General features: G+C 39.6%; 1 protein-coding gene across 3 annotated transcripts in view; it reads right to left on the bottom strand.

The window, feature by feature from the left end:
• Positions 1 to 26,546, bottom strand: part of GREB1L (GREB1 like retinoic acid receptor coactivator) — a 145,202-nt gene that overhangs the window by 81,337 nt on the left and 37,319 nt on the right. For all 3 annotated transcript variants that reach the window (XM_052787420.1, XM_052787422.1, XM_052787421.1), the window contains exon 2: positions 1,338 to 1,441. The gene's annotated coding sequence lies outside the window, so the exon portion shown is untranslated. The remainder of the gene's footprint in view (positions 1 to 1,337; positions 1,442 to 26,546) is intronic.

The raw sequence follows: 26,546 nt of genomic DNA, 5'->3' as shown, positions 1-26,546 counted from the left end.
TGATAATCTCAAGCGAATTTGTCAGCGAATATAGCATAACTGGGCAGGTGCAGCTCCCTAAGGAACAGTCTTTTAATTTATAAGTGAAGGTTTTTACTTTTTACTTTTTCAAATATTTTGCTCATGGTATAAATTTAGGGATCAAAGGTGAAAGTTCAGAAATCTTTTCAGTTATGGAACCATTAAAATGATAAACATTTGGAATCCCAAAGTACACTTCTACTCTAACTGTCCTTTCAGACCTGCATTGACTGCACTATAATAGCTGCCAACATTTGGTAAGGATTAGCCTTTCATTTAGACAAAAGCAAGCATTCCTTAGCTAAATCAGCACTTTTTGCCATCAGACTCATAAAACCTTTTCACAACACAGATTTTCAAGAGAATCCTTTAGGGTTTTAGGATGCTGCTCCTTTTACTAAGTAACAAAATACACCCCAGGGTGTCTCATTGACCGCACTCAGCTGTCCTTTGACCTCGGCAATTGTTTAGCCTAACTTCAGGGCCACAGAATCTGCCTCTCCCCCCCCATCAAAAAGGCTAATGTTGCTTCCTCCTAGCACCTGGCAAAGCAAAATCCTGGAGGTTCCCCCCTCTTCCAGACTTCTACCATGTTCCAGATGTTGCCAAGCAAAATGTTCCTGTAGGCAGGTTTTGGGAACCCACAAGCACCACTCAGAACCTGAGCTGTGGCCATGACCCCCTTGCTCTGCTCAGCGCTGCCCTTGCCCCAGGGATACAACAGGTCATAAAGCAAGAATAGATCTTCAGCCTTCTCCGTACGCTGGCTATTTAAATGCAACAAGAAACTATGCGAGCCCAATATTGTATACTGAGACAAGCCTCCCCCCTTTAAGAAGTCAGAAAAAAAGATGTGTGAGAATCTCAGCTGGAAGCACAAATCTATCTCGATCGTTACAAAGATCTGCATTCTTCTTCCCATTTGTTTTAAACCCTTCAAGAGGGCAAAGAAACAAACAAACATCCACCCTCCAAGTGCATAAAACATATATTTAGCTAGTTGCTTAGGTATTTGCAGTGCTTCTAAGTAAAACAGCTTCAAAAGAACTGTCATTAAATAATGACGTTGACCTCATTGTGAATATATAAGAAAAAAATGGAAGTACAAATCAGCCCTCTTTGGTGAAGGCTGTTTAATTATATGAACTGGATTTCAAGATTTTTTAAGAACTTCGACATTGTACATGCCCAAAGCAAAAATAAAATCATTATTTACAGTCCACACTGTTCCTAAAATGCAGTCAATGGCAATGAAAGTGCAGATGCTGAACACAAACATACAGCGTATTGTCTATTAGGAAAGACAAGTACGGTACCTTCTCAGATTCCTTTTAACCTATTTGAAATGCAGTCATGATTAAAGGATACAGCTAAGAGTTTGTGAAGTCTTGCTGCGAAGTTGTTTAAAACTCCTGAACAGCTGAAAAATAAGAAAGAAGAAAAAAATCAAAATTACTTGTGCCAGCGTATAGTTTATAACAAGCCAACAAAACCTGGGTCTAAACCTGGTCTAGGGCAAAAACTGAACTGGGGTGGGGAAAGGAGGGCTTACCACTTAAAAAAGCATCTTTTTGTTTATAGGAATATGTGGTTGAAGCTGCATGGCTGCTTCTCTCCATTCTACTAGAAGTACAAGTTTGTCACAGAATCTGTACATTTTTGGCACCGAAGTCACTATATGAAATATTAGGAACTTAGCACATCAGTATGAGAAAATTAACTGTTACAATAACATAAAAAACAGATGATAATGTAGAAATAATTATTTTACTGTTGGTTAGAAAGAAACAAACTAAATGGGTGAGCAGTTATCTATGCTAAACTGGAGACCAATGTTCAAAATGAAATCAGAATTAGCTGGTTGCTTTCCTATCTGACATCCCATTAAGGTATTTAAGTGAAAATATTTCTAACAGAAATTGCAGTTTATAAAAGAGAATACACCTGAAATACCCCAAAGAATGGCAACAATGGTGTAGCAAGCAGCAGGCAGAAGAGAACTCCTAAAATACCTAGGGCTGTACAGAACAGTAATTAACATCAGGAAAAGCTTTAAATTAAGTTATCATTGACTGGACTTCAACAAGACTTTCTTAGGCACACAAGCTGGTTTGGTTTCTCAATAGAAATGGACAATATTTTGCCAAAAGATTTAAAGGAATTTTCCCTGTTGCTCACAAATGGGATTTTAGGCTTAAAGCTGGAACCACAGCCTTGGGTCTGCTGTCAAAACCAGAATGAATGCGACTCTTTCAGCTGTACACCAAAACCTCAAAACCTAGGTGTTAAAATTAAAAGCAATACAGCTTTAAGCTTCCTCCCCCTCCTCCCATTTTTAAAAATCAGCCCATTTAAGACAGCAGCTATAACCCTCACCTCTCACTCAGGACAGGTTTTGGGTAGGATTGTTGTGTTCTGAGGAAAGACATTAAACAACTCTATTGTCAGGAACCACCGATGCTACCCTGCACTGTGCATCCCTGCCATGCTAACAGTGAATCCACTGCAGATGGCCAACAAGGTTAACACACACAGCTCCCAACCAAACTGTAGGGCTCTGCAGAGACTTCAATGATTGCAGAATGTCAGTAATCCAATTCCAACAGCTCCTGGCTCTGAAATTGCTATTTTTCAGACACGTGCTGAACATTTCACCTGCTAGTAATGACATTTTTGTATTTTCTTCTAATTACACTCAAAGCTAAGACCTTTGGCCCTAGGCCACAGACCTCTATTCAGGCTGCACACATTCTCTTAAACGCCCTGATCCTTTGTTGTCACTCTTGGTCTTTCATCTATTATTTACATCCATTGAGAAGAGAGATACTCCACCGTTTGTGAAGCTTTAAAGCTTCTAATCATCTTAATTTCTTCGCCTTTCAACCAGGGCTTCCCCTTATGGACCAATGCCAATAGTGTGACAAAATAATTTTTCAAGCCAAGATCCTCCTGGACCCTTCCCAAACCATGATACACACTGGGATGTAAGTGCCTTTTGTCCTTAGCCGGCTGCTTTTGCAAACACAGACCTTTGCTCAGCTTTGGGGTGGGTGGGGGGTGGATTTGCTTGTCAGTGGCTTGGGGGGGAGTTTTCTTGGGGCTTATGTGCGGCTTTTTACATCACTTTCTTTCTGTTAAAATGTCTAATTCAATTAGTCCAGCTAAATCAGAGATGCTGTAGTGAATCTTCCCTCTTTTAAAAACATTAAGTACCTTCTGAAATACAAATGGCTACAAATTTTAAGTTTACTGTTTTTTTCCAAAAGTTAAACTGTCGATATGCTGTTTTGGTTTTATACTGTTACGTGCCCACTCAGTACTGACAGATTCTTACGTAATATTTAAGACACACAAAATATCACTAACTCTTTTTCTGATTATTGGCAGCATTAATTTTTCCTAACCTTACAACACAATGTGACAAAAACCCAATTTCTTCATCTGATGTTCAGATCATCTGCTGGAAGTAGGAAACAAATCAGCAGCATTTTTGTCAAGACGCAGAAGATCTCCTCTGAATTCATCAGCCACCAATCTTCGTTTCCAAGACCTGTGGGATCTGCTAACATGTGATCCATCTTGGCTCTTTCTTCCACTACAGCCTGGTTTACTTTTGATTTCTAACAGTGCTTCCTTGTTGTCTGTCCCCTCTGAAGACCCCCAACCCCCTTGTCTTTTCTTATTTTCACCATTTGCTTCAACCAGCAGTTCACTTGAGACTCATCCATCTTACAATGCCTAAAGTGACAGATGCTCTCAGGAATGACCATACTGCTGAGTGAACAAAAAAGAACATCACCTCTAGGAACTCAGGGAGAAATACAACTTCAACCCTAAGACAGGGTTATCCTGACGGACACAGCACCATAAATGTCTCTCAAGTGGGGAAAAAAAAAACCCCACAACCAAAAAACCCCACTTGCGGAGAACAGGAATCTGACGCAATTAAAGGCCAAAAAGAGTATTCTTTCTGTTGTAGCTGTAGTTAGTGTTGTTGATGGCCTTTTTATTTTCTTTTTTTCTTTTCCTAATACCCCATGGAAGAATTTTGTAGAATTTACCTGTGATAAAATCAAGAGGTACAGAGAAAGTGGAGAAATTTCACACAAAAACTGTCTCAGGATCCCTACAGACTTGAATGCAGGAAGAAGGCACTTTGAAACAGTTTCAGCAGCATGTCACACAAGTACTTCGCCAAAACACAAACATTACCTTGTTAAAATCTACACATCCTACAGACCAGCTGTTGCTCAGTTAAATTCTACAGGAATTCAGAACCATTGTGCAAGCCTGTGCCCTTGACGAAAGCATACTGTAGCCAGAGTAAGATTACTTTAATGTCGCTTAATAAATCTGTAATTTGCCAGTAACAGCCCCCCAGTGTTTTGACATTTGAGCACACACCATTTAGAAAAAAAATTAAATTAGAATGATAGATTTTCCAGCCAACACCCACATACCTGTCTACAGAATGATGTCTGTTTCTAAACGAAGATCCGCACTCTATGCCTAATAAGACAGAAGCAAAAACTGCTGACTTGAAATATGCACAAAATTCTCTATCCAGTTGGTGGAACAAGACTTTTTGAAGAGAGAAGAGTCCTGGGTGGTGCTAGAAATCTCTTACTTAACAAAGTAAAGGTCATACTAGCATCTCCCAGTGACATACTCGCTGAAGTGACGCACAAATGCTGGGAATCCCTTCTCTATAGTGAGACACAAAGAATTCCCTTCTTTCTCAGCAAAGCTTTAAACAGATTCTCACGATCAGTTTTCAGACACTGCAGGAAATAACCATCATTACAGTACATGAGATCGACAGCATGTGATTTTAATGGACATAAAAGCTAGAGTGTAAAACAAAGATAGGGGGCCTATTAACCAAACGTCTTCTGTTCAGTGTAAAGTCTGGGAAAAATCACAATATGCACTTTAGCCTTATTTATTAATTGTATTTAGCCATATTTATTAATTTGTGATGAGTTACGATTTTAGGTCCCTATCCTGATCTGGAATCTTTCTATTGTGCTCTCATATCATAGCCAACATCAATCCACCAGACTGTAAGTACAGAAGTAAGGTATAAATACACCATTTTTTAATATAGGTGATTTTCCTGTAGTATGCCATACAGTACTGTTTTGGATGTCCAATATATGGAAATTAAACTAACAACCAGTCAAGTTTGGTCCTTCTAAAGAAGATCCCAACTCTGGACCCCATACCACCTTTAGAGTTCCTCTCCCATTCTGAGCCACCGAGTGATGTGGCACTGAAATCTTTGATGAAATCCCATTCAACTGGGGAAAACACTTACATATAGGAAACTCTACAGAAGATAATTATTGGTACATGATTGAAAGAGTTGTATGCAAGACTCCGCTTTCTACCTCACAACCCAGCTGGCTCAGTACACATTGCTCCGGAACCCCAGTCCTCAGCAAGTATCAGGGCTCAAGGCATGCCTCAACTACCAAGAAAAGCAATGAGAAAACTGAGTTTGGGAGGTTTACAGGCACATTCTGCCATGGCAGCTGAATCCAATTTTCGCCACCAACACAAATGTACCTTGAGTGTCACCATGTCTGGGATAACTTTCTGAAGCTCCTTCCAACCCAATCAAATCAAAGCAGCAAATAACAAAGTCTGCAGTTAATATCCTCACAGGAAAAATCTTGAAAATATATAATGCTTTCATCTGAAATACTTGATGCTAAGATCTTCAGATATGGACCAAAAAGTAGTTAACTGTATCCTGCCTTATAAAATCTATACTCTGCACTCAGATGGGCATCTTATCATACAGACAGTCCTTACACATTGTATCTCCAAATATTTATCACAGTAGCAAGAAGTGTTTATAGTTAATATGCAATCCATCTTCTGCACACTGCTGCTTTTAAACAAGACAAAGTGTGAGGTAAAAGGTCAAAACTACCAGAAAGAGCCCTGAATAAAAACTCTGACATTACAACCATTTTGCTAGAAGAGACAAGGTGCAAAATAGGTTCTTGGAGTCAAACTCCCTATGCAACAGGGCAGGCTAAGAGTACTAATCCAAACAGCAGTGAATAGTAACACAACTGTTGGTATTAACGTGTTCAGTAACACCAAACTGCTTTGAAAATCTCTCATTTAATGAAAGCAACATTTTTCAATTGAAACTGAACATTTTTACATGCATGTATATAAAATTAGTTCTTATTCAATGCAATTTTAACATGGAATAACTAAAATATTGGTATTAAACTTACAGGTAACTTCTGTCATTACCACTAAGTTATTGACACTGGAACATGACCTTGAAATGACAGCTCCATTAATGCAAGTCTTACCGAGGAAGGTTTCAAAAAGCCCCGATTAAATTAACTACTTTTAAACACAATAGGATCAATATGTATGCAGAGAACGTACACCCCCATGGCAAGTTCTGCTTGCTTGATTGATCAAAAACAAAAAAATCCTGTGGCCTTCCAGATGTCAGCTGGTGCCAGAAATCCACATAGAAAAAAAAAAAATCCATCTAAATGAAACTCTGAAAAGGTTTACTCTTCACCAGTCTATTTGCACTTCAAAAACTCCTTAAGTCCTTCAGCTAAACCCCAGGGTTGAACCATTTCAAAAATGAGAGGGGGGTGGCCATGATTTATCTTCCTTCTGTGCTCTGGACAGAGCTGTAAAATCTGCCTGCTGGTGTATGTGTGTGTTACAGGCTCGTTTTCAGGAACCTTGGATATTTACCATTTTTAGAAATAACCCTGCCCAATTCCTCACTGTCATTTATCTCCTTCAATCAGACACAAGTACTATTTATAAAGCAAAATTTTGATTTCTGCTCACTGGCATCCAAGCTGATGAAGCTGAATCAGCAAAATGGCCATGCATCTGAAATCAGCATTTTAAAGAAAAATGTAATGGATCTTATTCATACCTGTAAGTATCAGCTGTTGCCTTAGTGAATTTGTGCTGAGGGAACATTTGTTTAAGAATATAATTTAAGCCTATCCCTTATATTTACTAGTATCAAACATATTTTTAGCAATAAGCCCAAAATAATTTTCCAATTGTAGATAATCAATGTGTTTTAGGTCACACAGGATGCATTTTTCAGTCCTCTGTACTTCTAGATACATTACCAATAGAAGGAAAATGGATATTTCATGGGTCACAAACTTCTGGGTCACAAGGACCTTCAGTGCTGCTGTCAGTCTAGTAAAACTCAATCGATATACCTTTGCTTTATATGCCCACTATTAAAAACCCTGCACCTGAATTTCTACATGATTTTTCCTGAAGTAGAAACACGAACTCCACAACTTTACTGACATTCTTTGAACAGAAATTAATGCTTAGATACTCAGTTAACATGTTAAAAATATAAACACATGCATGTATAAATGAAACATACACCTCCTCCAAACATCACAGATAAATCCTACAGCATCAACATCACAGAACAGCACAAAGCAAGGGCACTGAAACATGCGTATGTACTTCAGTTTTTCTAAAGCTTTCTTCTACTCTTAAGACTGAACGCCATAAACCACATATCAGTGACGCAACTCTTAGCAGTTCAAATTCTCAGACTTGGATAAACAGATAGGCTTGCTCTCAAGGTAAATAACAATAAGAATAGATTGAATATTATCTATTTTTGCATGGAAAGGGCCCGTTTATTTCCAAAGTCCTTTTCAGATTTTGTTTTTATCACAGATTTGGTATCTTCCATTCTAAAGCAACAGAAACCGATGAAAAATATTTTATGAAAAGATAAAAACATGCAGATCCTGCCACTGTAGGGTGAGTCTGAATTAGACTAGCAGGAAGCTTTAAAAACATTGGCATTGTGCTTGGTTTTGTGCAAGCCAAATTCTGGCCCTAGCAAAACTGCAAGGGTAATCTGAAAAAAAACCTAATCACTATATTAGTCCCCACTCAAATCCACAAGGATACTTAAGGAAGAGGTTGTGGATGTAAGAAGGAATGGCATCTTACTCAGCATCTGACATTCTACTCAACTCCTCAGCCTGAAACTCTCCTCTACTTTAGAAAAAGAGTACAAAATGGTTTGAGCATATTTTCTCTTCTGAGTATACTCTTTTCATATATTAAAAAAAAACAAAACAACCTTCAGTATAACTACAGATCTGTGCACTTTTGCAAAAACTGTAATAGGTTATTTACTTGATTATGTCCTTCACTGGCTCGAAATTATAAGACCGCACTGAGGGTGTTTCTAAACTTGCATCTACTTCTGGTGTGCTTGCAAAATTTACGATTCCAGCTGCAGCCTCATTAGCAAAACACTTCAACTTCCCTCCATATACCAACATTTGCTATTTTAATAGAAAGAATTTTCATGAAGGTGGAGGTTTGCCTCTCCTTACTACATCTACTAGTACGAGGAACAATTTTTATATATTATTTATTGTAATAAAGAGGTTTTGCATATTTGTGTAGCCATCTATTTTTCTGTATTTACAAATCCTGAGAAAACCCCAAATGCACGTTCTGATCAACAGGATTTGGTATTTCTATTTAAAGCAAAATGAATGTCACCACAGCCAGGTAAAGCAACTTTATGAACTGAAGTCCGAGCAGAGAAAAAAAAAAAAAATCTATAAAACCGAAAACAGATCATGGTCTGCTTTCCAAAAAAAAAAAAAAAAAAAAAAAAAAAGCTGGAAAAACAAAACACAAACAAGAAATACCCTGTGGATTCATTAGCAACCAGGGTGGCAGGCTTTCCTCTAATTCCCTTATAAAAGTCCATGACTACCTGCAGAGCCTGGGAGTGCAAATCACATTAGTGGAGCCACCAGATGACCAAAGAAAGCACTGGAGGCCTGGTGAAACCAGTAAACAAAAGGCAGCATTCCAGCTGAATACGCTGCTAGAGTCAGCATTGTAAGATGCTTGGATCTGATAACCCAAAAAGCAGATTAGCTGCAGGCAACAAAAGAGTAAAATGAGAAACAAAGGGGTCATTTTGACACATGAAGAAATCATTTCCATTAAGCCATCTTGAGTTTACTGTGTAGTTATAAAAACTGCTCCTACTTGAAGTGACATTTGAAGCAATGAAGCTGTGACAGTGTGGTGTCTTGGACAAGCTCCTGAAATAATGCATCCCTGAATGCAATATAATTTAAAGATGTAAACTGGCCTCTTTGCCTTTGAATATTTGTGACATTTTGAAGGCTTAATAATGATTTTTAAATCTGTTGTACAGATTTCAGTTAGAAGACTTAACACGTATTGCTAGGCTTGATGAACAGAAGATTCATTAGTTTCATCTGTATTTAAAAATCTCCTGCAGAGAATGTACGTACCGCAAATATTCTCATGTAATTACACGAGATGGTTGCCTCCTCTCCCCAGTCCCCATCTCCTCCCATGCATGTCTCACTTGCTCACTCTCAACAACAGGAAAGGAAAAAGTGATATTATATTCCTTACCAGAAGCTTAACAAAGGATTTTTATCCTGAAACAAGTCTAGGTGTACTTTAATCACGAGGACCAAACTGCAAAATTGAGACACAGAAGTCCATAAGAATATGTAGATACTAAAGTGATAGAAGTCAAAACTTTCTGGGCTAAAATCGGAAAAATTGCTACAATATTGTCGTATACAATAAAGGATTCTGTATACTCAAAGCCAAAACACGCCTTGTTCTTTCTTCACAAGACAGTAAATTGCCCTGCTATGAAATATCCATGAGCTAGAAGAAATTTCTGCAGAACACTGTGGCACACAGAGAACACTTCAGCTTGCTAGCTGTGATCGCTGCATCTCCAATTGCTAGCACGAAACACAGAAGCCTGACACATGATGAGGAAACAGGCCTCCACTTTAACACAACAACATTTCTTACCTGTTTTTTGCACGCACATAGCAACTAAACCTGTTAGCTTCAGTAGGGAGGGGATTTCACAAGCATACGCATTCACAGCTAACTGATTCTTCTTAGCAACAAGTGCAGAGAAAATATACCCAGAAAAACAGCTCAGCAGAGTCTAAGAGGGACAGCATAAAAGGACAACCTATGGCTGTGTCCAGATACAAATATATGGCATGCATCGACATGGAAATCCTGCTATCAAGGCTCAATGAAAGGCTTGCCATAAGTTCTGCAAACACCTTCTGCTACCTGGTGACTTTGCCAAAATACAAAGCCATTAAACACATCTGACAGAGGAAAGACATAATGCACACATCTAGTTATACAATATGGACATCCCCCGAGGACATCTGTACCAACATACTGACATCAGAACAAACCCAAGAGTAAAAGAGTCTGGTGGTATAGAGTAGATGTGCATGTGTGGTTTTCCTCTGGTTCCAAACTGTTCTGCTTTGGAGTATCACCATGGTATCCGTGCCGCTCCTAGTTTTTTTGCTGCATATATGATCTGGGAGACAAAGAAGGTGGATGGGCAGAAGATAGACAGAGTAGAAATTCCTCTTCTATTACTGTTCTTTTAAAGATATCTTCTTATCCAAAATAGCACTCAGGTGTAAACATGCCTTCATAAATTCACAGGAGGAAAATGCAGTGAAATGTGTAAGGAACATAGTCAAGAAGGAAGCAGATTTTAAAAAGAAAAATGACTTGTGGCCATAATGTGCACACATATGTGCTATGTAAATCTACATGGAGGGGAAGCATGAGATGCTGTTGTACATCAGGGTCATCTTGAACCCTTATACTGAGAAGGAAAAATAAACTGAAGTTCAGAGATTCAGCCTATCACCATTCAGAGAAACACTTAAGTGTTTGTATTTATAGCCATCAGCCAGCCTGAATACGAAGATGGATGCAGCTAGTAATCACATAAAATGATCCACTTCAATGCAGTTGGCCTTTATACTGCAGAGAAAAAACAACATGATCTTTGCTTGGTAGTCATGGACAGTAGATTACCATTAATGATTTTTCACACTATCTTTCTAATAAAAATGTCAGAGCACTCTAAACAAAAGGGCAAGCTGATCAGTTCAGAATATTAAAAAATATTCAAATATTTAATCCAAGCAGACCCCATATTTTAATTACAAAGGGCTTTTCCAAGCAAGGCTATTTCAAGTTGTGCTGCCCCGGGTTCCCTCATCACTAAGATATTCCAGCAAAACAGAAACTCTGCCAGGACTTACTGCTTAACTGCTGTTGCTTGTGCAGAAAGACACAGTGTAGCCAGACCTTCCCGAAAATGCTAATGTTAAAAGCCTTTATCTCTTCGGGGAATTCTAGTTATTTTTAGATAGGGGCAAGCACCTGACTCACAAGTCCTCCCTCAGCTGGGATTGCCATGGACCCAGTTCTGGGCAGCTGACTGAACACCTGGGAGGTGGAGGAAACTGGTTTCTTTTTCCTAAGGTCACTCAGCAGAACTGGCAGAAGGTCCCTGGAATGAAGACCCCCACATACACCGGAAAATTGATGGGCTTCTTGCAGACCTGATAGGAAAAACCACAAACAGATCAGGGCATTTTCACTAATCATGCTGATCTACATCCTCTATGACTGAAGACTGGGTCTACATCCTCTCTCACATTAAAACTGCTTTTGTTGAAAAGCCCTCTAAATAAAGACTTCCACAGTGCCTGCAGAGCTCCCTGAAGTGATACACTTGAGCAAAATTTTGGGCCACAAATACCAGGTATCAGAATAGTTATCCCAGTAGAGTAGAAATCATTCATACAGAAATTAAGCCTAATCCAGACACTGCTTGGCATGCTAAAAGTCCAGGAGCATTTATGAAAGTGGATATTGAAGCATTTTATCTTAAGGTTGGTGGAGAAACCAAGCTGCTCTTTGAACAATTTAAAAAAAATCTAGCATAGACAAAGTGCAAGGTGAAAGACACAGGGACTGGGAAAGAATACTACTCAGGTTTCACAAGGATAAGACAGTTGCTAGTGCTTTTACTCAGTTCTTCCACATCTCCAGTGCTCTGGCATGAAGAGAAAGAAAAAAAATTGGTCAAGGAAAGAAAAGGCCTTTCAAAAATAAGACTTTCATAAGAAAAGTAAATAGGAAGAAAACACCTTGTTCTCTCTCACACACATTGAAGTAGAGAGGACATCTCATAAAGACTCAGGAATAAGTAAAAGATCATTCTACTCTTGAATTACAGGAGGGGGACAACAGATGGAAACACTGATAAGGAGCTCTCTCTGCTTGTGATGACAATCCTGAGAGAGTCTGGTAAAGGTGGGCTAAGGAGGATAACGGCATTTTCTTCTCCTGACATCATAACCAACTTACACTGAGCTCCTCAGTACAGAGCTGACCTTCCTATAAACCAATACAGACCTCTATTCTTGTCAGGGCTTCTTTGTAAACTACTGCAAAATCCATAAACTGAAAAACCCATATAGAGAGATCCTGGAAAAGAAAAGGCATTCATATTCCCAGCTGTTAATTATAACATAACAATCAGGAGTGTATACAAAGGCATATATTAAAATAATCTAATCCTCTCTATAGGTCTATTAAGTCCGACTTCCTCTGAAATGGGAGTCCCCCATCCACCTTCTTCTTCTTTCCAGGGAAAAGTCTCCATTGCTGCTAAATGTATTGGTTTTCAAGGCCATACCCATACACTGATCTATAAAGAAAGCACCACACTTTGATGGAGTAGGAACCCTTCCACAGAATTCAAAAGGAAGATAATTTTTTGCTCCCTACTTAAGTCTATTGTTATTGCACAGGCAGTTTCAGAGGACAGGTTGTGTAACAGCTAAATAGGCAGAAAAAATACTGGATTCACCACCTGTCACCCCTGAAATCCCTAACATCACAATAAGCAGTACTTCCCCACCATATGCTACTCACTTCTGGTGCCTTCCAGAAAGCCTTTTTATCTGATGCTGGGAACAGACTCCTGCTGCAGATCTGAATGCAGAGGACTGAAAGTACTGCACAAATGAGAGGTGGAGTTGGGGAAAATGAGTGGTTGAGTATAGAAAGAAACAGGAAATCAATTCTCAGAGATGCTGTCTTCACTTTGGTGCTTCTGTTTCACCACCTCCTCCCACACTTGCTCTCTGTCCCTCTCCAGCTTCCTACTGTACCAGCTCTTCTCCTAGCTACCCACTAGCGAAGGAAAGAAACTTTACCGAGATCACCTTTCCTTTGTTGGTGCAGTATGTCTCTGTCTTAAGAGTACTATCTGGTTTACCCTGGCCTATTTTTGGCTGTCATCTAAAAACACAGCAGTTCTTTCTTCCAGCCTTTTCTGCTTCCCCAAGTATTGATCCAGATCGCACCTAATGGCAGGGTTTGAGATCTCACGGAAACTCTGAGAAATCAACAGAAAGATGAAAATTACAGTGTATGAAGAATAAACAGCCTTTTTTTTTTTTTTTAAAGCAAGGGCCAGCAGGATAACAATTCCAGATAAGATTTAAATAAACATACATGGGAGGTAGCAGGAAAGGCAGTCGGTTCCTCATGCTCAGATGCACACAGGTAATGACCTCTGTCTGTTGCTCTCCCAAAGCTAACAATGCTGGTTATTGCACTCCTCCAGTGTGATCTGGAAAGGATCCAGCACACTACTGATTACATTTCATCCACAGTTAGTTTAACCTTTGAAACATGACAGTCAGCAGCGGGGAACAGGCCAGCACATAAGGTCAGCTCAACCTTGTTGGTCCCAGCATTCTCCCAGTGTTTGCACAGAAAACAACCTGGTGATCAGGGATTCTTCCCCCATAAATACAAAAGACCCAACATGGACAGCACTGAAACACTGATTTTACTGCAAGGTGCCACTCACAGCCATCAATCTGCCAAAACAGAAAAATACTGGTTCGAATACTTTTTCAAAAAACATAAGAAGTAGTATTACATGGAAATAGTCTCATTTAGGAAGGCAGAGATGTGACTGTTTGATCTAATGTCAGGTATCAGGCAAATGTTGCACATTACTCCTTATCCAAGAATATAGAGAGAAAAAAAAAAAATCAAAGGGAAAATAAGTACGCTGTGAAACAACAGTGAAATAACTGGGTCAGCAAGCGTAACAAGAACACTTTGTGCTAAAAGGAAGGCTAGAAAAAATTCCTGTTAATTTGCCCATTTTTCTCAAGTTCACTTCCTTTCCAGAACAGCCTGTTTTGAAGCTCTCATTTTATCTGTTGTACACCCAATTTTAAAATGAAAAAACAGCATCTTCAATTACCCTGTATTTCTACAGAAAAGTACAGGACTTGGCAAGATCAGATACTTTATCTCTTTCTAAATGTTATTTTTAAGTGACAAAATCCTTAGTCACAGGAAAACATATGCAAAACGAGGGCAACAAAGATATTCCTGGCTTCAAAAAGCTTCTAGTTAGTTATTTAGGAGTTATCACATTTTCCTTCTGGATAGATTGAGAGCATTTTGAAGTTATTAAAATGGAAAAAAAATATCAATCTTCCTTAGGAACTACTGCCCTCTAACATAATAGCAGCGATGAGAATTTTTTTTAGTGATGCTTAACTATCCCTTGGAGCATGTGCACTTGGATTTTTCATTGTTTGGGTAAGTGTTTGTGTGGATGGCTCAGGGAACACAGGCTTTTCAAGAGCCAGCAAGAGGTGAAAAAAGGGTCACTTCAGCAGAATCCATTTTCTCTTAAATTCTCAGAGAAATGCTGCTAAAAAGTGGCAACGACAAACCTTTCACCTTTTCCTCTTGCTATTAGCATTTCCTAAGGTTCCTTCAGCCATAATACAATATCATCTTTGGTTATACCCTATCACCTTTTTCTTCTTCCTCTAACGTGAATTTTAACACAAGTGCTAGCAGCAGTCCTGTTAAGAGCAGGAGCTCTACTAGACCTCCAGACACCCATTCCAACCAGCACTTCAGCACTGCCATGAGCAATCTGCTCCCCCACCAGCCGCATCTGCTGCTCCGGAGGGAAGGCCGCTTCCACTCACACTGCTGCAAATCCCCACCATTAGGCACAAGCTGGAAACCTTGCCTCCAGATTTTCCTGGAGGCAAAACCAGGGTCCTTCAAAGCAGGCTGAAAGTGATTACGGGCTTGCATAAAGAAACAACTGTGCATCAAGGTTTACTTGCTGAAGTAACATTAATTCTTGTATTTAGAGTGGAAAGAGGATGCTGCTTTAAAAACTCACAAGCACACGAACAAACAAAACAAAGCCTTTGGAAAATCCAGAGTCTTCTCACTCTGAACTTGCTGACTCCCAACTCTTCACACCTCCCCACCCCCCTGAGGCTCTAAAATAGTCAAGTGCCTGTACCAAAGTATGTATGTAAAGCACAATATACTTTTTCAATGCTTTGTATTACCCTGGAGCTGGCAGTATATATACTAGGAAAGATGCTACCCTGACCTACAGATTGGCTCCTTTCCAAAGCATCCACACAAGACAACATGGCGTACAAGGGAATACAGTCACCTCCCTGTACCCAGAGAAGTGGGTGCTGGAATAAACCAAATAACAGAAAAATCCAACTCTGGAGAGCTGGACGACAGAGCAGAGACATTTAACCACCTCTGTCTGAAAGGAGCAAGGCCAGGCCTGAGCCATGGTGAAAAGACGACAACCCAGAGCACAGTTAGCACCTGCAGAGCCACCAGCTGCCTCTCGCTGAGGGAAGGCTCATCCACACTGGCTCAGCAGCCGGAGGGCTGGCTCTGTGCAATCACACTCCCACCCCCGGAGCCGAAATGCCTCGCAGATGCAAAAGCACCACACAAGTGAGACTGTGTGAGTGATCTGGGACCCAGCGGGGCTCACTGGCGCTGGCCTGGCCCTAGATCAAGGTCAACCATGTCTGTGCCATTAGGCACTGTGGGCTGAATGGGTCCCAGGGCTGACATCTCAATAACAAGGAGACACAAGGGGCAGATAACGGACAGAAAAAACCCTCAGGGATTTGAGGTCCTTGAAAGAGAAGATAAAGAGCTTAGGTCCAATGCTATAAAGACAAGAAAACGCTGGCAGCGGAATGCAAAAAGAAAGGTAACACAATCCAGGTGACAGGCTCAGAAAACAATTTTCACCCAGACCAGGCACAAGGCTACGTTTGTCCAGGCCAGCAAACACAGTCCTGACACAACAAAGATGGGAGGTGAAAGCCGGGACAGTGATTTTTTCCCACTCCAAATGAAAGAGCAAAACCACTGAGTTAGAGGCGTTATGCAGGAAGGAGCCACAAGACACAGCCCTGGCCCGGGCAGGCGGGCCCAGGGATGGGTCTGGGTGACAGAGGAGGTCCAGGCACAGTGACAGGGAAGGGACGTGGGAGGGAGGACTGGAAGCTAACCATCCCAGAGGAGATGTCAGGGAGACAGGCTAAGATTTCAGCTCCGGCCCAGGGAGACTGATGATTCACTTTATGGCCTGCAAGCACTTCCCACCAAAATTCACACAGGAAGATAATGTCCCCTTCAACTGAATTTATGCAGATGGTGGTTCATTTGTCAGAGGATAAAAAGATGCACTTTCACTTTAAAATGAAAATGCTCGAGGTCCTCAGCAGACAAGAACAAGCCAAAGCCAGTATCTGTATGTGAGCAGTTTCTGCTCACGCCTCTTGTCTGATTTCAGTGGGAGTTTACACCGCCAGAGTTACACAGGCCCACTGGTCCAGAAAGGGACATGATTATATCCCATTAAATCCCAAACAAAGTTCATACTTCTCAGAAGATGCAAACAAAAAACCCATAGATTCCTCAGGCAGATGCTCCTACAATGTAACTTCTGAATTGAAAACATAAACCAGTACTGAGTGTGCTCCATAACAAACAACTGCTAAAACAATAGAGAACTGGATGCCTCCACAAAAAAGTATTTGTGAGGCAAGCAACACTTTTTCTCCTGATTTAGATTAAAACCCATCTTTACTGATGCTAAGCCTCAATAAGACTAAAAAACCCAAGTGCTTCAGAAACTTACTCCTTGTCCAGTCCATTATCCAGTTTCCTGTGCCTTTCTCACATGAACTTGTAATCCTTGATAAGGTTTACACATGTGAAAATAAAGTTTTAAGCTGAAAATCAGTATTACCTCTATGTCAAAACACTGTATCATGTCAGGCATTCGATACAGTAGGCAAAGCACAGTGGTAACAGGATGCAAAAAAAAACCCGTTTCATTTCAGTACTGCTGAAATCAGGCATTGAAACTTTTCATTGATTTTTCCTTCATTAAAAATAACTGATTGTAAAAGAAGTGTTGCTTGGTAGGATCAAAGCCTATCCTACAGGAAATGCATACACAAAGCATTTGGAAATGAGGGTTAATTTGGCATGCAATTTAACAGCGTTAGCTTTTATCAGCAGCATTTCAAGGTCAGGCACATCCATGTTTAAAATGTTTGGGTTTGTTACAATTTCAGCTAGAGCGTATTAGAGTTCAACACATCTTAAACTGATATGAATCTGAAAGAAGGCTGCACAGAAGCACCAAAAAACCAACCAACCAAAAAAAACCCAGAACACCACTGTTCATAGTCTAGCATTGCAAACATTAAAACCAGAAAAACTATTCCAAAGAAACCAAACTAAAAAAGTGATGTGGCTCTTTAATTCTCCAGTTCCCTTGGATACATTCAAGACTTCACCCTTTCAAGAAAAAAAACCCCAAATTATATCAAATCAGAAGATTACAAAAAAATGTTCTCCTCCATCTGAGCACAGAACTAAGTCACAGACCAGGCCAAACGGAAGTAGGCCTTTAACTGATGTAGTTTGTGCAAGATTTAAAGAGCTTTTGAAGAGACTCGGTTAATATATCAAGCGACATAGTCAAAATGGCCTCATATTTTAAGTAGTGTTTTTCTTCAAGTCTCTGATATTTTTTTAAAAGAAAAAAACACTTTTTCTTTTTTACCTAAACCTATTCTGTTCAGAATTCAAGTTCGCACATTTTATTTATTCCCCAAAAGATTAATTCAAAATGTAAGATCATTTTTTATTATACCTTACGCTTACTTTATTCAAAAATGTAGAAAAGGACAATGGATAAACCAAAATATTAAGCAGCGTTGCTCAACTCCAATAAAAAAATACTCCACAAACACTTACTGGAGATTTTCCCTTTTAGTGATTTATAAACTTCAAAAACTAACGAATAGTTACATGTTTTCACGTTCATGGTTATGCTATAGAAAGGTTTTCTGCATCTCTTTTGACTGAAAGCTTGATCTTTATATACCCTAACTACCCGTAACGCTGACAAACTAACAGCGGTTGGCACCAGATGTTTCAGGAGATCAAGTCCATACTGCACTTGAAACAAATACTTTGATTAATCAATTCCTAGCAGAACTTCACGGTATCATGGATGTATGCCTAAGAGCTTTACAAACGCTTACGGGACAGTGATGTTAGAGGACTGAAATCTCTTAAGCCTCTTTCTTTGCAATTCTCTGCCACAGTTCAGAAGAATGCCACCCCATTACACCAAAACCAGGGGGGAAAACAGTTGCTCTCGCCTCTCGCATGAGCATAATTAATCTTCTGACACCTTGACAAAGCAGCTTGTTGATAGTCAAAGAAAGGATTTTTCTGATTTCCTCCCAAGACAGGAGATGGTCTTTATCCATCATCCCTTCTTCCTGATCTCTTCTTCCAGAGTCCCCACATCAGCAGAACTGTCTATCAGAGCAGACAGCAGGAGGGAAAGGTCTGACTGATTGATAGGGCACCAGTGCTCGACAGTGCTATTTAAGTGTAGGAACCTATTGTTAGAAACTTACTTTACAGCAGTTAAACAAATATAATGGCAAACAATTCAACCATTGTACCACTAGAGTCAGCTCAAGCTAGTAAGTAAAGTTAGCTAATTACGCTGATCTGATTTAAAATCCAGACAAATTGTAGAGAGGGAGTCAGCACTAAGGGGCACTGAAAGAGTAGAAATTTTAATGGAAAAAGTTTTGCGCATACTATGCTTTCTGAATTGAATTATGGTTGCTTCCTTTTTCACTCTCCTTAATGAGCAGGATCATACACCCAGGTCTCCTTTCCTTTTCTCCCAATCATGGGCCTGCTAGATATTCCTAATTAATCAAAATAAAATCATTTTTATTATAATGCAGTTGAAATTTCCTCCTCTTCCCTTACCTCCCCCAAGTTCTAACATATTTACCTGTTAAGATTGTGAGGAATTTCAGTTTTTAAGGGGAAAACATTACAAAATGCCTTCTAAAAGGAAGATACTACAAACCACACCAAACTCCACTCTAGTAATGTATCTTTGAGGATACTGATTTGGTGTAACCAAAATACAGATGTCCTGATGTAAAGAAGAAGATTCTGCATGCTCCTTAAAATCAGGCACTTAATATGCAAATTAATATGCAAATATAGATACATATTTTTATTATATACAAATTATATATATTTATATCTGTCTTGTAGATCCTCTCCACTCATCTCCCTCACCTTCCCCCCAAAAAAGATAAGAAAAAGATTTGGGCATAATTATATGTTCATGTAATTCTTTTCTGCACTCACAGAGTGTGGAAATTTTGTTAATCACTCCTTTTAAAGTTCTAATTCTTTGATAACTGCTGGTCTCAGAGGAAACCAGTTCAGGTCAGAGAGGACCAGGGCATGGCACTCTGGGAACTGCTCCCAGCCAGGGCAAGTCTGACTCAGTTCTTGGTGACTTATTTCAAATATAAATCAGGCCACAGTCTGTACAGACTTCTGTCTCACCAATCTACCAACCAAGGCAAAAGCATATAAGAGTCTGTGTTCTCTTACTGAGGTTGCCAAGAAAGGCAGCTTCATCCAAGTCACAGGAACTCAATAACTCCTGGGTTTAGCTGCACCACTCTGACCTTGACTGTTTCATTCAGGACTTACCCCTCCATAAAAATAACTGTCCATGCTATCTGGCCTGGACCAGTTCTCCAGTCGTCTTTTGTTCAGTTACACCAGAAAATCTAGCAGTATTTATCTCTATGATGTATAAAATCAATTTAGTAAAATTAGCCATTCAAGAAGTGAACACAGTGTTCTTTCCATAAATTGCATGAAATTTCAACGGATACCAACCAGGTTGGAGCAGTCTGTAAGTTAAATATTGTTTATGTCAGAGCAAGAGCAAAAACCCACTTGTTCTTTCTGCAAAGAAGACTGTAAGCCACAACCTGGAGAAATATATCCCTGTCTCTTTGCTGGCATTTTATGCTTGCAGATGTTAAGGCAGCAATAGGAACAGCCATCTGCAGTTTCCTGCTTTTCCTCATATAGTTTCCCAAGCCAGCTGCAGGAATTGACAGAGGAACTATTGGTACTTGTGCCAACATGATGGATGGGGCAGAGAAGGGGAACGCTGTCATGGGTGAACAGACCATCCAAACACAAAGACCTGTGGCTAAACACAGCGAGGATGCTGGTTGGGAGGCAAAAGGGGCATAGGTGGGAGAAGCAAGGGAGTTTCTGCTGCATGTTGACAAAGAGGAAAGGGGACTTTCTAAGCTGGGAGGGACTACATTGCGGTTGACGAGACACAGGACAGCAAAGCTGAGCAATCTAAGTCCAGAGGAAAGGTGAGCATGAACAAAGGGCTGTAGAACACAAGGATATGGGAAACAGAAGGAATATGGGGACCTCAGGGTGCAGAATTCGAGGTTATTCTCTAATCCCAATATCAAGCACCCCTAACGCAGATCTTGGTTTAAGGAATGTGAAAATAAGCGCAAGACTGGTGCCTCCTCTCTTTCCCTCTCGCCCAGTATGGGCTATCAAGAAAGCCGCCTTCCTTCATACCCAAGCTACCTTGTTTGCTGTCAGAAATAATGGCACTTTTTTCTGGATTGCAGTCCCACACTGTTGGAATGATATTTTCTTAAGAATGGGAATGCTGAGTCAAAACTAGGGGGGGAAATAAATAAATAATAATAAAAAAATCAATAAATGGTAAGCTGTAATCTTGCAAACACCCAGGCCAGCCAAAGGTGAGTTCCCCAGAGTAGAGGGGATCACAGCACTTTCTGTCCATAAAAGCTCTCTACTCCTCAGCTGAGCACTCCCTCTCTCCATTGTCAAGTCAGTGGCAAGAATTTACCAAGTGTTTACTGCCACAGTATAGAGTATTACTGGACCACAGAGCTGGACAAGTGCATTAAAGATCACTGGAGGACTGCAAAGAATTATTTTCAATGAGCCTTCAACTATACAAGAATCGCTAGCACTGTTCATCTGACAGGACTGTATTTCCCTTCCTATTTGCAAAGGCCAAAAGCAACCTAGGCGTTAAACTTCACCTCTGACTGACAGAGAACAAATAGGACAATTTCAGTATCTGACTGCTGAATTTTGCATTACATGCCTGAAATCAAAGGAGTAGTTCCCCACCAGTGGTAGAAGGTGAAAGCATTGGGACCTGCAGCAGCTCGTGTGAAGATCAGATGTGCCTTTGAAACTGTTTCTTTTGTTAACATAGGACGCAGCTGACATACAGCCAAAACTAGGCTGTATCTTCACAGCACAGGCAGAGCAAAGATATCTGGAGGCAGGAGGCAGCTTGAGAACCAGGAAGAGCCCACCCACAGCTCCAGGCAGCTCCACAGGCAGCTCTGCAGGCAGTGCATTCTGAGCAGTGGACTGGATAGCTCACATGGAGCTTCTTGCTATCTTGGGTCAGTGTCTTTCAGAGTCCAACCTTTCTCTAAACAGTCAAGCTTGGGTACCTTTGCACTGCACTGCAGCAGAGACATACTAAGAAATACCACGTTCATGTTTTTTGTGTTTGATGGTAGGATGGATCAGGACATCAAATTCCTTACAGTAAACTGCTACTTTAAAAGAAGGCAGTACATTTGTTACTGATTTTTTCCCCCTGTATATATTAAATAGAAGATCTTTAGTATATGCACATTCATTCAAAGCAAATTCATGGAGCACAAAACTGTGGATGGTTTCGTGCTGGCAATAATTGTCACACCACCAAGTACAAAACATTTTCCTCTCAATGCTAAGTACCTCTTGGGCACTTAGTCATCAGCTAGCAGAGTTTGGGCGCAAGGTGTTCTTCACTGGAAATGAGGAATCTCTTTGGAGAGATGAGACCCATTTGGCTTGTAAACAAATGACATGGTATTTGATATGAGAATAATTTCAGGGCCATGCTACGTATGTATGTGGAATAGGTCATCTCTGGGACTGATAGAAAAGTAATTCCACAGTGAGTAGAGTATTATTTGCTAATGTGATCCTTCTGCTAGAAAATATGTAAGATGGTTAATGCCAGTGATCCCAGTCTACATTGGCTCAGCAGCAGTCAGGCTTTCTCAGTACAAACTCATCCAAGGTACAGCACAATCATTTTTAATCAGCAGAAGCATTTAGGTATGGCATGAGGTATGCCTATACCCCATGACAGAGTGCTGAATGAACGATAGCTGCTACCAGCTGGAGATGTCTACAAGCAAAACAGCAGTTAACATACTGTGGCAGTGCCCCACTACTGCTTAGACTAGCCAAAGTAAGGACCTCCAGCAGAATGCCACCTCAAAAGCTGTACAACTGTCTGGAGAGCCAGCCTGGTCAGGTCCAAACAGAGAATCTCTATATAACACAGTGAGGTATATTCTTCATATACTAAAGCATGCAAGAGGAGACCAAAGGGCAGTTGGGCAATGAAGTAATTCCAGTGAAGAAAAAACCTACAGTCAGAAAATTTGCTTCCCTCTTTACTAACAACCTCCACTATGACTTTCTGGCTTGCTTAAGGTTCTAAGTCATCATTTACAGCACCATGACAAGTTTTAACCAGCTCAAGTGCTTCCTTCCCCTCCTGATGTCTGAGTAGCAGGCAGATAGAGGGAGGTGTAGTCCTATTTATGCCAGGAGCATCAGTCTCTGGAAGAACATTAAAGGGAAAGCTGACTCCAGCTAAAAAGCTCCAGCCCAAAGTTGCATGACATCTTAGAGTACTGAAAAAGAATATTCTGACTGATATCTTCTCTATGCTGACCCTCTGAGGGAGGGTTTCACCAGTCAGTTGTTTGTAGGACACTATAAATTGTTTCCCTTCTTAGATCAAAGGAAGTGTCTTTCCATCACTATACTGATGAACAAGAAGCTGCTATGAACTTTATCCAAGCAGAGAATTTTATAGAGTTTGATTACAGTTCTGATGCACAGAAATAAGAGTCATGTCTCTGAGTGCTAAACATACAAATGCTTGTTAGTTTGCATTTTTGAAAACAGCATGTATTTCTGTCCTAGAGGTGAGTGACAGCGATGAAGAAGTTTCATGAGAGGTGGTACAATTTTTTTTTTGCCAACTCAGATGCCAGAAGCTTTGACTTTCCACAAAAGAAGTTGGGAAACTAGAAGTTACTAAACAAAAAACAACTAACACTTGCTTCAGATACAGCGAAAAACAGCAAAGAAAGAAAACACAAGGCACAGGATAAACAGATAAAAGCCCAGTACATGTAACAGTTTTATTAGATATTTATTTAACAGCACTAAGTAGTGAGAAACAAACTGGTGGGTGGCACTCTCTACCGCAGTTCCTCTGACTTTTTGCTTACAGACACAGCTGCATCTTCTGGCAATGCAGAACTTGGCACCTGCAAAAGGAAGCCCAGTGGAGTGCTCTTCCGTGGTACAGAGCTAGCGTGGATTAAATGAAATCTGCCTTTTTGGAACTCAAAGCAATAAGCAATTCTCATTTCCAACAGAAACCTCTGTTCAAATATTCACCTTCAATGAAAAAAACCCAAACCCAACTCTTTTCAGACTACAGTAACATAAGATTTTCAACCATGACCAATAGTAAAGTGTAATGGTATTTAGAGATAACATTTCTCTCCCCACAAAAAAAAAAAAAACAAAACCAAAAACCAAAACCCAAAAAACACCCCCCCAATAGAATTACTGATAATGAAAACACAATTCCTCTCAGTTACAAGACCCTCTCATCTATCCTCTAAAAGACAAACAGCAAAACAATACAAATGTTTCTTAAAATTATAAATCAGTAGTTTGTAGAGAACTTAAGATGTTTAGTATAAATTATTTGAATAAAGAAAAGGGTCCATCATATCCAAAGCTCCCATAAGAATTTTTCCACTAGTCTTAGTCATACATAATTTTAATAATTCAGGTAGGTATTTTTCAGTGAGGTCTACAGTTCCATGAAGCTCTGTCAAACGTTACTACAAAGGTAATGAAAAAATTGGGTAGCATCACTAAAATACTTCACGAACATACATCAGATCTTTTGTAATCAGTTCTTATGTTCAGATATTAACAGCATGAGGCAGATAATGAAGAGGTAAAGATACAAGTGAAATAGGTTTGAACACTCATGTAGCAATTATAACTTTATTAAAATTCTGACAAAGTTTTATTGCAATTACACTTGTTTTGAAATTTCCTGACATCTTCCAGCAACACGCACTATTCAAAACCAACGTTGTTCTAACCTTACAAACATGCCCATCACAGCTCTGCGACTGCCAGAATTCAGATGCTCTTGTCTAGCTGTGCCAGAATGCCAGGATCTCTAGACCTGAAATTTTCAATGCAGGCCATATCACCAGCAAGAGCAAAAGCCAAGACTGTAAATACAGATGTTTCTACCATTGTCAGAGACAAGGCTGGTTTAGAAGAGCAAAGACTGGAAACAGTTCATCCCAAAATACTATTAAACTCAGATTTGGGCCAGTTATGTAGAGACTGTTTGATGTACAATTAAATTCTAAAAGCTGAATTTACAAAAAAAAAGAAGCTTCTGTATATTTTTATATTATTACTTCAGCCCAATTTTAAGTCACTTAAATTCAACATCTGAAATTTAAAGAGGTGTCCGAATGATTTGTGCTTGTTCAGTGCATGCTGTTCTCATCATGAATATTTAGAACATTTCTTATCTTCAAAAAGTACATTTTGTTCTCTGCCACTCAAGCATGTACACCAAACACTAAGTTACAAAGAAAAGCAGATATGTTGAAATGAATTATGGTTATTTTTCATGGAGATGAAGTACAGCAGAGAAACCAACTGTATTTTTTCTTTCCCTTTCTCCACCCATATCTTACACATGCCCAAGGTAAAAATATATAGCTTATTCCTTGCCTTCTAACAAGTCGGATAATATTTTTGGGTTTCGAAGGTATGTTTTCAATTATCTGTCGAGTTCCAATATTACACAGATCTAAAGCTGCAGCTATTCTTCACACAATTACTCATTACTCGGTTTCCGCCCAACTAACATCCCCTTCCAAAGGGATCGTAGAATAGTCACTAACTGTGCTCCACTTGAACACTGTGGGAATTGAGGCAATCCTTTATAGGGCAACTTTTACCCCACGACATGAATTAAACATATAATCTAGTGGTTTGCAATGCTGGTAACTATTTTTTTGTTGTTGTTATTTTATGTGAGGTGTCTCACACAAACCTCAGAGTCCTTCTTTTGAAAGTAACTGCAGCAGGACAGGAGAAAGCAGGCAAAGTTAAATATGGAACACTTGTTAATACTAATTTTAGAAAGTACAGTTGGCAATGATGGTTTTACAGAAAAGTGCTTTTTCATTTAGAAATAATTTGTGCTTTATATGAAGCTCATTTCAGACCAAATACGAGCAGAGAGGTATGATAGTATTTGCTTTTTTTCATTTGACATCCAGCATGTTTACGCTGCAGATATTTGAAGACCAATTCTAAAATGCTTAGCAATGGAAGTAGACAATATGAAATATTTTTTCCAGTCATCTGTATGCAGCCTGAAAGACTGTTCACAGATTTACGCAAAATGGTTTTCAGAAAGAGAGAAGGAAATGGAAACTGCACAGACTTGAAAGTCTGCAGACTTTATTCTTCACTTCCATTGTTTGCACCACAGTTTGAAACTAAAAATCTGTAAGCATGTAACAATAAGAGAGAAAAAAGCAAAGTTATAATCACAAGTCTCAAGAAGCAGAAAAATAATGCAAGAAAATAACTGACAGCTGGGCTGTTACATAGTGAAAGTTAAAACAAAATTATTACAAATTCTCTGGAATAGGTACATTTTGCCTCAATGGTTTCATATAGTGCATTTTTAAAAAAAAACGAACAGTTTATATCCATTTAAAAGTAAACCTAATTGCAATAGTAGCTACCAAGTGACTTTGAAACTCCATGCTTTTTTCTAACCTACATAGCCTCATTTTTGCTAGCAAGTTACCCAACATTGGACTCTGTGAAAATGAAGAACACAAACAAGACTTAACACTAACATTTAAAGAAAATGAAACAATTTTATTACTGCAGAGCTATAACTGTTTTAAGTATTCAAAGACCGTCAAGTCAATGAAATCTAAGCCAGTCTTATAAGCAGCAAAACTGGAATATCCTTACAAATTGAAACAAGCTATCCTTCTTGGAAAGGAAATGTCTTAATTTTCTACTCTAGTCAATTTAAAAACAACTATATTTTGAAGGACTGTATCTGCCCTTGATCTGCCTTGCTTATATGTGGTCTTGCCCAGTGATTCACATAGCAACACACAGAAAAAAAGACCGTATGGACACTGCAGAAA

Source organism: Harpia harpyja, chromosome 5 (genome assembly GCF_026419915.1).
Source record: "Harpia harpyja isolate bHarHar1 chromosome 5, bHarHar1 primary haplotype, whole genome shotgun sequence".
NCBI classification, from domain to species: domain Eukaryota; kingdom Metazoa; phylum Chordata; class Aves; order Accipitriformes; family Accipitridae; genus Harpia; species Harpia harpyja.
Note: the sequence above shows the minus strand (reverse complement) of the source record. Positions and strands in the feature narration are given on the sequence as shown.